The 14,314-nt window shown below is 38.9% G+C and overlaps 1 non-coding gene across 1 annotated transcript; it reads left to right on the forward strand.

The window, feature by feature from the left end:
* Positions 1–12,060: 12,060 nt before the first annotated feature.
* Positions 12,061–12,167, forward strand: LOC127088468 (small nucleolar RNA R71). Its single transcript, XR_007790302.1, has one exon. It is a non-coding gene; the product is annotated as a small nucleolar RNA R71 (small nucleolar RNA).
* The last annotated feature ends 2,147 nt before the right edge of the window (positions 12,168–14,314 follow it).

The following is a 14,314-nucleotide window of genomic DNA, read 5'->3' on the forward strand; positions in this document are numbered from 1 at the left end:
GCGCCAGATAGAGACCAGCTGAGGTCTATGTCTCAGAAGGATAAAGAGACATTCAAAGAGTATGTGCAGAGATGGAGGGAATAGGCTTCCCAGATCACTCCTCCTTTGGAGGAGAAAGAAATGACAAAGATCTTCTTGAAAACTCTGAGTTCATTTTACTATGAACGCGTGATCTCTAGTGCCCCCAATGACTTTACCGAAATGGTAAATATGGGGATGAGACTTGAGGAAGGAGTCCGAGAAGGACGTTTGTCGAAAGATGAAGCATCTTCGAGTAAGAGGTATGCTAGTAATTTCGGTAAGAAGAAAGATAGTGAGACGAATGCAATAAGCAGTGGAAAGCAGAGAAGGCCTCAGATCAGAAGGAATCCACCATTCTATCAACATCATCATCATCAAGTATCTTCCGTTATCCCGGTATTTTCTAATCAACAAGTAACACCAGTTCAACAACAACAACGTCAACAACAATAACCGCAACAATGAACGGACACCTACAACTACAATACCAACAACAAACATCATCAACAAAACTTTGAGAGGAAGAAGGTCTCTTTTTTTACTCGATTCTTATGTCCTACGCAAAGCTTTATCCGTCCTTGGTTCTCAAGAACCTGATCCAACCAAGAAACCCACCCCAAATTCCAGAACCACTTCCTTGGTGGTATAAACTTGAGCTCCATTATGCTTTTCATCAAGGAGCACCTGGACATGACATTGAAAACTGTTATCCACTCAAGTATGAGGTTCAGAAGCTGATGAAGATTGGTATGGTGTCCTTCGAGGACCGTGCATCAAATGTGAAAGCAAACCCTTTGCCCGCTCATAGGAACTCTTCTGTGAATATGGTGGATGGTTGTCCTGGCGAGTACAAAGTTTTTTATGTGCGTTTTATCCTAGGATCCTTGGTGCGGATACACAAGGATATTTGTTTGGTAAGTGAATGTGAGCACGACCATGATGGTTGTGCCATTTATAGTGTTAATGATCGCGACTTTATGAGTCGCATGGGGTACTAACTGCAAGTGCACAGTTCTATCGCGTAGTTTTAAAAGATATCGATCCCACAGGGACTTATGAATCGATATACCATTTTCTAAGGTTACTTCGTAAAGCTAAGGCGGATCATATTTTGATTGTTTCGGGGGGAAAGTTAAAACTAAAATAAGATCTAAACTAAATATCAATTAAGTGGATATCGGTATGTAGTTCGTCGTAATTAGGGAATCAAATCTTCGTTGGTTTCTTGGTTTTAAAATAAATCTTTTCAGTAGACACTATTGATTAAAAGCCTTTTCTCAAACTCTCGCTCTGTTGAATAGACCATGACTTTAAATTAACGTAGCTGTCACTTATTAGTTAAGTCTAAAATCACCTTTTGAAAACAACAGAATCTATAGAAACTCTTTTTAAGGAAATAGTAATCGTTTAAACACCCTCGTCTCAAACTCTCACTCTGTTGACTTAGATTATATAATTAAATTCAAATGCTTAACTCTCGTCCTCACATTTAACTTTTAAAAATACTTTTTGAAAAAGATTAGAATTTAATTAACTCTAAAAATTGCTTTCGCCCTGATCTAGAATTAATGTCCAATTTACACTGTCCAGTTAGAAACTCAAACTCTCGTTCTATTGATTTTAACTTCTTTAGTTTTTTTACTCTCGTACAAAAACCTTGGTATTAAACCTGTAAATTGAGACCATAAAAAGAGTGATTTTATTTTTAAGCGTAATTAAATCAACTTAGTTTTGATTCCTTCATTCCGCTTACTTTACATACCGATACCTAAATAAATTAGCCAGACATGCTAAACAGATCTAAACAATCATCATGCTTAAATAGAAACATCTCAGGCAAATAATGTAAATAAACAATAAAGCAGGGCATATATAAATTCAAACAATAATTAAAGAACCTGAGTAATTAATAGCAGTCTTGAACACTCCACCACAGACCGGTTGGATTTGTTCTTGAATTCTTCAATCGGACAGGAAAATAAAAGTGAAGGAAAAAAACTAGGGTCTAACGTAAGGTTAGATCTGGTAAAAGATACACAATAGTTTCCCGTGTAGAATCTATTGTGTGAAAAATTAATTAAGTGCTGAAAGATTGACTGGAAAAGAAAATAGAAATTGCAAAGAAAAGTAAAAACTGTAAAAAATAATGCTGTAAAGTATGCTTGCACGGCTGGAAGAGAAAAAGCACGAAGAAGAGAGAGAGCTCTGCAGGGTTTGCTCCTTGGCTCTATTTATATTATCCCAATTTGTAACGGTTTCCAAAACTCCTTCCGTAAAAGTGGTCTTCACGTTTCCAAGGGTCAAGCGTAACAATAGGCTTCAACGTGCCTCTGTTGCGCTTCTGAAGCCAAAAATATAGGAGAATGGTGTGACGTCCGTCACACCATGTGTTACGCTCGTAAGACAAGGCAGCAGGGCGTGACGCTCGTCACACCATGTGTGACGCACGTCACAGGCTCAGCGCTAGTACTTTTGGGCTGGGCTTTGGTTTGGTGAAATTTGCTTCTCTTCATTTCTTTTTGCACCTCCTTTTCTTCCTTTTTCACTTGTGCTTCAAATAAGCTACCTGAGACAAATAAAGGGAAAAATACCAAGTAATATCGAATAAAATGAAATAAATTGAAGTGAATAATAATATAATTTAATTAAATCGAGTCCAAAAATGTGATATTATTTCATGTTATCAAACTCCCCCATACTTAGATCTTTGCTTGTCCTCAAGCAAGATAAAGTATAGAAATCGTTTTAAAAATTTGGCCAGATGAAATTTCAAAACACACATCAATTCGTACTAGGTTGCAGGTAAACCTTGTTTAGAAATAACCTGAGTCTAATCTTGACATCAAGAACTACCGTTACAACATCTGATAACCTTACCTCATGCAAACCAGTTTGAGTCATGCTATTATAACCAGCCTAGTTCTTTTACTCTTATTTCACCCGTTTTCATTCTAGCGAAATCACATTAAGCCCTTTATCGTTTTGCGCACATAGTGGAGTGACCGGTTAGTGATTCTGATCCCCTTTTTAGCTTGAAGCTCTGGTACATAAGTCGGATAACTTCGTTATTTAGTCCATTGGAAATTGCGGGGGATCGGACCGTAGTCCTCCCTACCAAGTTCAACACCAGATACCTGCTGAACCAACTCATGATGGATCTTTGTATTATGCTTTCATATGATATGCAACCTTTAGATTAAATGATCTGGTAAGGATCACCTAACTTAGTTAGTGCATTTCCTGATATATATTTTTTCTATTTTGGGAATCATTCACTTATATTCATCGGCCCTCCACGTAGTTTGCTATTAAGACGGTGCTGACTTCTTGTATAAACTACTCGGGATTACTATAAAGTTAAAAGTCCAGGGACTTGTATAACAGGTACCTTTCTGATCTAAACATGTTGAGGTTTGTTTAGAGCGTTGGGGCGGTAATAATTTTTGTCTTAATTTTTTTCTCAAGTTTGATAAAATAAGCAACCTTTATATTTACTGAGTGTGTTGAATTTTTGTTATGGCTCATGAAAATTTGAGGGAATAGATAATATAAATTTTCTCACACTAGGGACTTAATTTAGAATAAATATATATTATAATTAATTTTTTTTTTAAAATAAACAATAGATTCATAAGAAAAGGAAATAACATTGAAAAGGGAAAAATAACATACTTGAAAAGGGAAGATTTAAAGAACAAGGTTTCCCCCCCCCCCCCCCCCCCCCCCCACACTTAAATGAAACATTGTCCCCAATGTTTCAAAGAAAACAAAAGAAATACAAAAAGAAAAAGAAACTAAAGTCAATGTTGCCTTCCGCCGCGTGTTCTTGGACCTGGTGATCTTTGACGTACTTCCAAATCATCAAACCTGTTGAGCAACTCAGCGAACCGCTGATCGGTTATTGCATTCCTCGCTTCCTGTTGTTGTTGCATCTGGCGCATCATCTGCATCACTTCGAGATTCTGCGCTTGCATACCATCGATAGCATCCATGATGTCGTCGTTGGTTGCTGGCCTTCGTCGACGACGACGTCGTGAGGATGGACCAGCTGCATTATCGGAAGGGTTGAGCGGGACTGATTGTTATGCAGGAACCTGATCACCCTGCTCCATTTCGGCAAACTCGTCTGAAGGCGGGTTTGCTTGTGTAGGCTCGGTAGCTTCGGGAGCATTCAGATCATAGATGTGGCGGTTGGGATTGGTGACATCTGTTAGGGAAATGTTGGGTAGAACAACGCTTGGGACTTCCTGGTTGTTCACCATAAGGTAATACCCTCCGTCTACCCTGTTTTTGATTAGGCGGCTGGACCGACAGTAGCTTATATCCATCAATAGGGGTGGGAGAGATTGTAAACTCTGAAGTCGATCCCCAAGATTTAAGCCAAGTGCTATGGTGGTGATTAATCCACCAATTACAAAAGGTTGACGGCCTCTAGCACATAGGGTGCGAATATGATGAAATAGGAAGGAGGCAGCGTTTACCTGTGTATCTGCTGCAAAGACGCAGTGGAGAAAAAATAATTCCTTGGCGTTGACTTTGCTGTTGTTCGGTCGACCAAAAATAGTGTTTTGCAGGATGCGGATGAAGTACCGGATGGTTGGGTTATGTATATGTGAAGCAAGTAATACATCCCAATTGTTGGTTTCCACACCGGAAATTTTTCTAAAGAGGTCGAAGGCGTTTATATGCCACTGGGAGTTCGGAGGTATTCTAGGGTGGACTTGACCTTCTACAGGGAATTGTAGCATGGTGTTCAATTGGTTTTGGGATAGGGAGTACTCGGTGTTGAACATGCGGAAGGTTGCGGTACCGGTTAAGTACTCGTCTTCACCGGTAGGAGTGTTGTACGAATAAGAACTTAAAAATTCTAAGGTGAGAGCGGGGTAGGTAGGTTGATTATGAGTGCAAAGAAAGGTTAAATCAGCAAGGCGGAGCATCCATTCTATACCTTGAAGTAATCCTAATTCTTGTAAGCAATGTAAATCGGGATACCTGGTGGATTGGACGCCTCGCTGTTGGAAACGCTCAAACTGCTCCCTTTGATAATTTTCATCTTCGGATCGGAAGATGATATTTCCGAAATCTTGGTTTCCCGCCATACCGATAAGTGGTTTGAAAGAGGTAATAAGGAGAGAAGGGAAATGAAATTAATTTTATAGAATGGTTTGTGGTGTATGAAGAAAGGTATGGTGGGTATTTATAGGAAAAATTTTGGGAGTTGGAAAGGGAGTGGTTGAAAAGTAAATAAATATGGGTAAATGTGAATAAATGGGGAAGGTAAAAAGGTGGGATGGTGTAACGGTCGTGTCCCAACGGTTAGTAACGTTCACATAGTCAGAAGGTGTCACGCTCGTGGCAGGGATGTTACGGGCGTCACAAGCACTTGGTGTGACGGCCGTAATGGATTGTGTGACGCTCGTCACACAGTCATTCTTGTAACGTACTTTGTTTTTATCATTATATATTATTGTTATTATTTTGTTATGCATATGTTTATTTTATTTTGCTATTGTGATACTTTTAAATTGCCTTGCATGCTATTCTACTTTCATAATATATATATCTTTAATAAGTCATGTAGGTGGCAACAGTAGAGAGTATTATTGATAGATATTTGCATAAGTCATAATAAAGTAAAATAAATCAATAGCTTCATAAAATAATCATAATGTAACATTGGAAGACGAAAGCAAACATGCAAAAGAAAAACAAATACTAAAATAATTTGAAACAAAATTAATGAATAACCTAAACTAAAACTAAGTAACTAAGAAAAACAACTTCTATCCATTTGCATGATCTCTGGCCGGAGGAGCAAAGGAGTTAACACGGTTTAGCAACTCGTGGAACTGATTTGTCATACTGTTCATGTATCCCAGAAATTCTTGTCCCATGTTAGCTAACTCTTCTCTGAGGGCGTCCTGTTCTGACATCAAAGCCTGAATGGTGGTGTTGTAATTAGCTCCGGGCACATGATGTCTAAGATCGGGTATTGCCGATTCTTCGGTCGGGACAGGTTGAGGAGGAGGATCAATATCATAATAGCCAGATGGTGTCTGAGGGTCAGATTCAGCATAAGGGATCTGGTTATCACAAATTTCATAGTCCTGGATGGATTCAGTAGATCTAGCAGGAGAGGGCGTTGCGTTCAGATTGTAGAGCCAGTTATTGCGGTTATGAACACTAGTCCTTGGACTAGGCAAGGTGAATAGGCAAAGAACTTGGTTGTTAATTATAAGCTCAAACTCTTCAGACCCTAGGTTTGCTATAAACATAGTGTTGAAGAGGAAGGGTATACTCATAGTCGCCATGCCACAGAAAGGGCTTAAGTCAAGCATAGGTTGACGTAATCCGATAGCATTACGAATCATGGTTATCAAGCCGCCTATTTGAATTGGTGCTCGTTCATCTTGGATAAGGCGGTCAAAATTTGCCAACATAAAAGTGGCACCGTTTACTGGACGGTTATGGGAAGCACAAAATATGATGAAGAGTTCATCACGTGAAACTAAGGTACTGTTTGACTTCTTCCCAAATAAGGTGTGGGTCAGGATCTTATGGAAATAACGAAAGGCCGGGTTATGTATGTTTCCAGAAAGAAACTCATGTTCCTCGGGATCGTCATTTCCAGTCAAGCTTCCCCAAAAGTGTTCAAGTTCTCTGTATTCAAAAAGTTCTTCTTGGCTCACTGTGAATGTATCCAGGGAGGTAGGGAAACCTAAAAGGTTGGTAAAGTCTTGAATATTAAATTGATACTCCATGTTGAACATTCTGAACTGAATGAAACCTCTGCTTATTCCTTTTCCATGGTTGGGTAGATAGATCAGAGAACTAAGGAATTCTAAAGTCAGTCTCCGATAAGTGACGAATTGTCTACGGATAGGAGTGGTTTCCCACCCTATTTGACTCAGCAAATACAAGACACTCTCTCTTAGTCCAAGGGCAGTCATTGCCCAGTCATCAGCGTACAAACTAGGTAGCATCTCTCTCTCTCTGCTAGTTCCTCAAACTTTTGTTTCTGAGCTTTCCCTCTGAATTTGATACCCATACGATCAATTTGTCCCATCAGGTTAGTGTTAGCTAGAGAAAGGAAAAACAAGAGTTTTAGTCAGGATTTGGCCAAATGCCGAAAGAATAGAAGAAGAAAAATTAAAATAGATTAAGAATGAATACTAAATAAAATTTAAAAGAATAATTAAGTAAGAAATGAAAATATAAATATTTGTGGGTTGTCTCCCACTAAGCGCTTTGTTTAATGTCGCAAGCTCGACAATAAACTATCAAATATAATCTATAAAATTTGGGGGCACTACGTCTAAGTGCAGGACTTGTGAATCTTCAATGTTCTCTGTATGATGATAATGTTTTAGACGCTGCCCGTTTACGATAAACGGTTCATTGGATTTTCCTTTAATTTCCACCGCTCCACTGGGGAAAACATTAGTAATTTGAAAAGGACCTGACCATCTAGATCGTAGTTTTCCCGGGAATAACTTTAGCCTAGAGTTGAATAACAGGACTGTATCGCCTTGTTCGAAGATTTTCCTTGATATGCGCTTGTCATGCCATTGTTTTGTTCTTTCTTTGTAGATTCTGGCATTCTCGTAAGCGTCTCGTCTGAGTTCCTCTAATTCATTTATATCAAGGATTCGCTTTTCACCGGCGGCTTTATAGTTTAAATTTAGATTTTTAATAGCCCAGTAGGCCTTATGTTCCAATTCTACCGGGAGGTGGCAAGATTTTCCATAGATAAGCTTAAATGGGGTTGTCCCTATGGGAGTTTTGTAAGCAGTTCGATACGCCCATAAAGCTTCTGGTAATTTCAATGACCAGTCTTTCCTTGAGGTGGTGACTGTTTTTTCCAATATTTGTTTGATTTCTCTGTTAGACACTTCCACTTGCCCACTGGTTTGAGGGTGGTAAGGTGTCGCTACTCTATGCCTTACGCCATACTTAAACAGTAGTTTTTCGAGTACCTTGGATATGAAATGCGATCTACCATCACTGACTACTATTCTCGGGACACCAAATCTTGGAAATATTATATTCTTAAAGAGTCTAGTTACTACTCGTGTGTCGTTTGTTGGAGAAGCTATAGCTTCAATCCGTTTTGATACGTAGTCAACCGCTACGAGTATGTACTTGTTACCGAAAGAAGACGGAAAATGTCCCATGAAGTCTATTCCCCACACGTCGAAAATCTCTACTTCCAAAATGCCCTTTTGTGGCATCTCGTCACGTCTAGATATGTTTCCTGTGCGTTGACATCTATCACATTTCTTGATAGCCGCATGCACATCCTTCCATATATTTGGCCAATAAAAACCGGCTTGTAGGATTTTGGAACAGGTCTTGGATGTACTTGCATGTCCACCATAAGGAGCGGAGTGACAGTGTTGGATTATATTTTCTACCTCTTCTTCAGGTATACACCGACGGAAAATACCGTCGGGGCCTCTTTTGAAAAGTAAAGGGTCATCCCAGTAATAGTGTTTTATATCATAGAAGAATCATTTCTTTTACTGGTAGGATAAAGTAGGTGGAACTATTCCGGCAGCTAAATAATTGACGAGATCAGCGTACCATGGTGTAACACATATAGCTAAGGTGGTTTCTACCTGTTTATCAGCTTTATTTTCTTCCAAAGTAGCTATAAGTTTATCGTACGAGAAATCATCGTTGATCGATGTTGTTTCCGGTTCCAGGTTTTCAAGTCTAGAGAGGTGATCTGCTACTACGTTTTCAGTTCCTTTTTTATCTTTGATTTCCAAATCGAACTCTTGTAGCAACAGGATCCACCTTAGGAGTCTAGGTTTAACATCCTTTTTTGTTAAGAGGTACTTGATAGCAGCATGGTCGGTGTAAATGATTATTTTGGCTCCGACCAAGTAAGAACGAAATTTATCTAGTGCAAACACTACTGCTAATAGTTCTTTCTCGGTTGTGGCGTAATTCATTTGTGCTTCATCTAGAGTTCTACTTGCGTAATATATGACGTGAAGCTTTTTATCCTTTCGTTGTCCTAAAACAGCGCCCTCGGCGTAATCACTGGCATCACACATTATTTCGAATGGTTCATTCCAATCTGGTGTCTGCATTATGGGCGTGGAGATCAATGCTTGTTTAAGCGTCTGGAATGCTTCTAAACATTTGTTGTTGAAGATGAATTCAGCATCTTTCATCAATAGTCCGGTCAAAGGTTTAGTTATTTTAGAGAAGTCTTTAATGAATCGTCGGTAAAAATCGGCATGTCCTAAGAAGCTTCGTACTTCTCTTACAGTTTTCGGAGGTTGAAGGTTTTCGATTACCTCTATTTTGGCTTTGTCTACTTCAATTCCTCTATTTGAGATGATATGTCCTAAAACAATTCCTTCTTGTACCATAAAGTGACATTTTTCCCAATTAAGTACTAGGTTTACTTTTACACATCGTTCTAGAACTCTTTCTAGGTTTTCAAGACATTCTTCAAAGCTTTGCCCGCATACGAAAAAGTCATCCATAAATACTTCCATGATATTTTCGAGAAAATCGGCGAATATTGCCATCATGCACCTTTGGAAGGTTGCGGGAGCATTGCACAAGCCAAACGGCATTCGTCTATAAGCGAAAGTGCCAAAAGGACACGTGAATGTTGTCTTTTCTTGGTCATCAGGATGAATTGGTATTTGAAAGAAGCCTGAGTAACCGTCTAGATAGCAGAAATGAGAATGTTTTGCTAATCGTTCTAACATCTGGTCAATGAATAGTAAAGGGAAATGATCTTTTCGGGTTGCTTTGTTTAGTTTCCTATAGTTAATGCACATTCTCCATCCCGATTCGATTCGTTTGGTTATAGTTTCCCCTTTTTCATTTTCAATAACTGTTATACCTCCTTTCTTCGGTACTACGTGTACATGACTAACCCATTTGCTATCAGATATAGGATATATGATACCCGCCTCTAATAACTTGGTTACTTCCTTCTTCACTACCTCACTCAGTATCGGGTTCAGTCTCCTCTGATGTTCCCTAGAAGTTTTACAGTCTTCTTCTAGCATGATGCGGTGCATACAAATAGAAAGACTTATTCCTTTAAGGTCGGTGATGTTGTATCCTAGTGCGGTTGGATATTTTCTTAAGATATGCAGGAGTTTTTCGGTTTCGAGTTTTCCTAGGTCTGCATTAACTATCACTGGTCGTTCAAGTTCTAAGTCTAGGAATTTATATCTCAGATTTTTGGGAAGTGTTTTCAGGTCTAGGGTTGGTTTCTTAAGGCATTGCGTAGGATCCGGTGTTATTGCTAAACATTGGTTGAGTTTGTCTTCTACAAGATAGTCAGACGATTTGTCCTTTTCTAACCCTGTTTCTTTTATGCATTCATCGATGATATCCATGAAGTAACATGTATCTTCTATTGCAGGTGCTTTCAAAAATTGGGAAAGAATGAACTCAATTTTCTCTTCTCCTACTTCGAAAGTGAGTTGTCCTTGTTTTACGTCTATGATCGCACCGGCAGTTGCTAAGAATGGTCTTCCCAATATAATGGGTGTAACTTCATCTTCTCTAATGTCCATAATTATAAAATCGGTTGGGATGTAGAATTGACCTATGCGCACGGGAACGTTTTCAAGAATTCCTACAGGATATCTAACAGAACGATCTGCTAGTTGCACAAACATTTTAGTTGGTCTTAATTATCCCATTTCAAGTTTCTTGCATATGGATAAGGGCATAACACTAATACCGGCTCCTAAATCGCATAAGGCTTTATCTATGACAAATTTTCCTATGTGACAGGGTATAGAGAAACTACCTGGATCTTTAAGTTTAGGAGGCATATTCTGGATTATAGCGCTACATTCAGCAGTGAGTGTAACAGTTTCGCTATCTTCAAGTTTCCTTTTATTAGAAAGAATTTCTTTTAAGAACTTAGCATATGAGGGCATCTGCGTAATAGCTTCTGTAAATGGAATTGTGACGTTTAACTGTTTCAGTAGGTCAACAAATTTTTTAAATTGGCCCGCATCTTTGGTTTTAATAAGCCTTTGAGGGTAAGGGATAGGTGGTTTATAAGGTGGTGGAGGTACATAAGGTTCTTTCTTTTCTATGGTTTCCTTATTACTCTCTTCCTTTTCCTTAGGTGTACTTTCTTCCTCAATTGACTTCTTAGAGTTTTGGTTTTCATTTCTTGGATCTACTGGTCCTTCCACTTCCGTTCCACTTCTTAGTATGATTGCATGAGCGTGGCTTTTCGGGTTAGGTTGGGGCTGTCCAGGAAATGCACCAGTTGGGGCAGCAGTAGGCGCTTGTTGTTGAGCTACTTGTGATATTTGTGTTTCCAGCATTTTGTTATGGGTAGCCAAGGCATCTACTTTACTTACTAGTTGTTTGATTTGTTCGTTAGTGTGTATATTCTGGTTTAAGAAATCTTTATTGGTTTACTGTTGAGAAGCTATGAAGTTCTCCATCATTATTTCCAAGTTGGATTTCCTAGGAACATTATTGTTAGGTGTAGATGGGGTCGGCTTTTGATATCCAGGAGGTATAGCTGGGGCTTGATTTGGAGCTTGTCCTGGTGCGTATAAAGCATTATTACTCTTATATGAAAAATTAGGATGATTCTTCCAGTTTGAGTTATAGGTGTGTGAGTAGGGATTTCCTTGAGCATAATTTACTTGTTCTGCTTGGATTCCGGTTAGGAGTTGACAATCAGCAGGAGTGTGACCTTGGATTCCACAGACTTCACAATTCTAAGTTGCGGCAACCACGGTGGTTGGAGGTGATACATTCAAACTTTCAATTTTCTGGGCCAGGGCTTCCACTTTTGCATTAACATGATCAAGGCTACTTATCTCGTACATGCCACTTTTCGTTTGAGGTTTCTCTACCATTGCTCGGTCGCTTCCCCACTGATAATGGTTTTGGGCCATGCTTTCGATAAGTTAATAAGCATCGGCATAAGGTTTATCCATAAGTGCACCACCTGCTGCGGCGTCTATTGTTAACCTTGTGTTGTACAAGAGACCATTATAGAAGGTATGAATCACTAACCAGTCCTCTAAACCATGGTGTGGACAAAGTCTCATCATGTCTTTGTATCTTTCCCATGCTTCGAAAAGAGACTCGTTATCTTTCTGTTTAAATCCATTTATCTGGGCTCTCAACATAGCTGTTTTGCTTGGAGGAAAATATCGGGCAAGGAAGACTTTCTTCAACTCGTTCCATGTGGTAACTGAGTTGGAAGGAAGAGACTGAAGCCATCTTCTAGCTTTATCTCTTAACGAGAAAGGAAAAAGGCGAAGTCGAATTGCCTCTGAAGTGACACCATTAGCTTTAACAGTATCAGCGTATTGGACAAATACGGATAAATGAAGGTTTGGATCCTCGGTAGGATTTCTAGAGAATTGATTCTGTTGCACTGCCTGCAACAGAGAAGGTTTAAGTTCGAAGTTGTTTGCTTCGATTGCGGGTGGAGCAATACTCGAATGCGGCTCATCTTGCGATGGAGCGGCGTAATCTCGAAGAGCACGAGCTGGTTCTGCCATCTCGGGTATTGGTGAAGGAAGAAAATTTTTGAGGTCAGGCACTTCGATAGGAGGGAGATTGTTTGCAGCACGATATTTCCGAATTCGTCGTAAGACTCGGAGATATAGTTCGATGTCGTTGATTCGTAAGTAAAACGGCTCACCTTGTGAGCGAGTGTGTGGCATACAAATCAACGAAAGAAGAAGAAATAAAAATTGCCTTAGTCTCTACAGCGTAATCAGAAGAGTTAGATATCGACTAAATAAAAGTCCCCGGCAACGGCGCCAAAAACTTGATCGTGACTTTATGAGTCGAATGGGGTACTAACTGCAAGTGCACAGTTCTATCGCGTAGTTTTAAAAGATATCGATCCCACAGGGACTTATGAATCAATATACCGTTTCTAAGGTTACTTCGTAAAGCTAAGGCGGATGATATTTTGATTGTTTCGGGGGAAAAGTTAAAACTAAAATAAGATCTAAACTAAATATCAATTAAGTGGATATCGGTATGTAGTTCGTCGTAATTAGGGAATCAAATCTTCGTTGGTTTCTTGGTTTTAAAATAAATCTTTTCAGTAGACACTATTGATTAAAAGCCTTTTCTCAAACTCTCGCTCTGTTGAATAGACCATGACTTTAAATTAACGTAGCTGTCACTTATTAGTTAAGTCTAAAATCACCTTTTGAAAACAACAGAATCTATAGAAACTCTTTTTAAGGAAATAGTAATCGTTTAAACACCCTCGTCTCAAACTCTCGCTCTGTTGACTTAGATTATATAATTAAATTCAAATGCTTAACTCTCGTCCTCACATTTAACTTTTAAAAATACTTTTTGAAAAAGATTAGAATTTAATTAACTCTAAAAATTGCTTTCGCCCTGATCTAGAATTAATGTTCAATTTACACTGTCCAGTTAAAAACTCAAACTCTCGTTCTATTGATTTTAACTTCTTTAGTTTTTTTACTCTCGTACAAAAACCTTGGTATTAAACCTGTAAATTGAGACCATAAAAAGAGTGATTTTATTTTTAAGCGTAATTAAATCAACTTAGTTTTGATTCCTTCATTCCGCTTACTTTACATACCGATACCTAAATAAATTAGCCAGACATGCTAAACAGATCTAAACAATCATCATGCTTAAATAGAAACATCTCAGGCAAATAATGTAAATAAACAATAAAGCAGGGCATATATAAATTCAAACAATAATTAAAGAACCTGAGTAATTAATAGCAGTCTTGAACACTCCACCACAAACCGGTTGGATTTGTTCTTGAATTCTTCAATCGGACAGGAAAATAAAAGTGAAGGAAAAAAACTAGGGTTTAACGTAAGGTTAGATCTGGTAAAAGATACACAATAGTTTCCGGTGTAGAAACTATTGTGTGAAAAATTAATTAAGTGCTGAAAGATTGACTGGAAAAGAAAATAGAAATTGCAAAGAAAAGTAAAAACTGTAAAAAATAATGCTGTAAAGTATGCTTGCACGGCTGGAAGAGAAAAAGCACGAAGAAGAGAGAGAGCTCTGCAGGGTTTGCTCCTTGGCTCTATTTATATTATCCCAATTTGTAACGGTTTCCAAAACTCCTTCCGTAAAAGTGGTCTTCACGTTTCCAAGGGTCAAGCGTAACAATAGGCTTCAACGTGCCTCTGTTGCGCTTCTGAAGCCAAAAATATAGGAGAATGGTGTGACGTCCGTCACACCATGTGTTACGCTCGTAACACAAGGCAGCAGGGCGTGACGCTCGTCACACCATGTGTGGCGCACGTCACAGGCTCAG

Source organism: Lathyrus oleraceus, chromosome 5 (assembly GCF_024323335.1).
Source record: "Lathyrus oleraceus cultivar Zhongwan6 chromosome 5, CAAS_Psat_ZW6_1.0, whole genome shotgun sequence".
In the NCBI taxonomy this organism is placed as follows: Eukaryota; Viridiplantae; Streptophyta; class Magnoliopsida; order Fabales; family Fabaceae; genus Lathyrus; species Lathyrus oleraceus.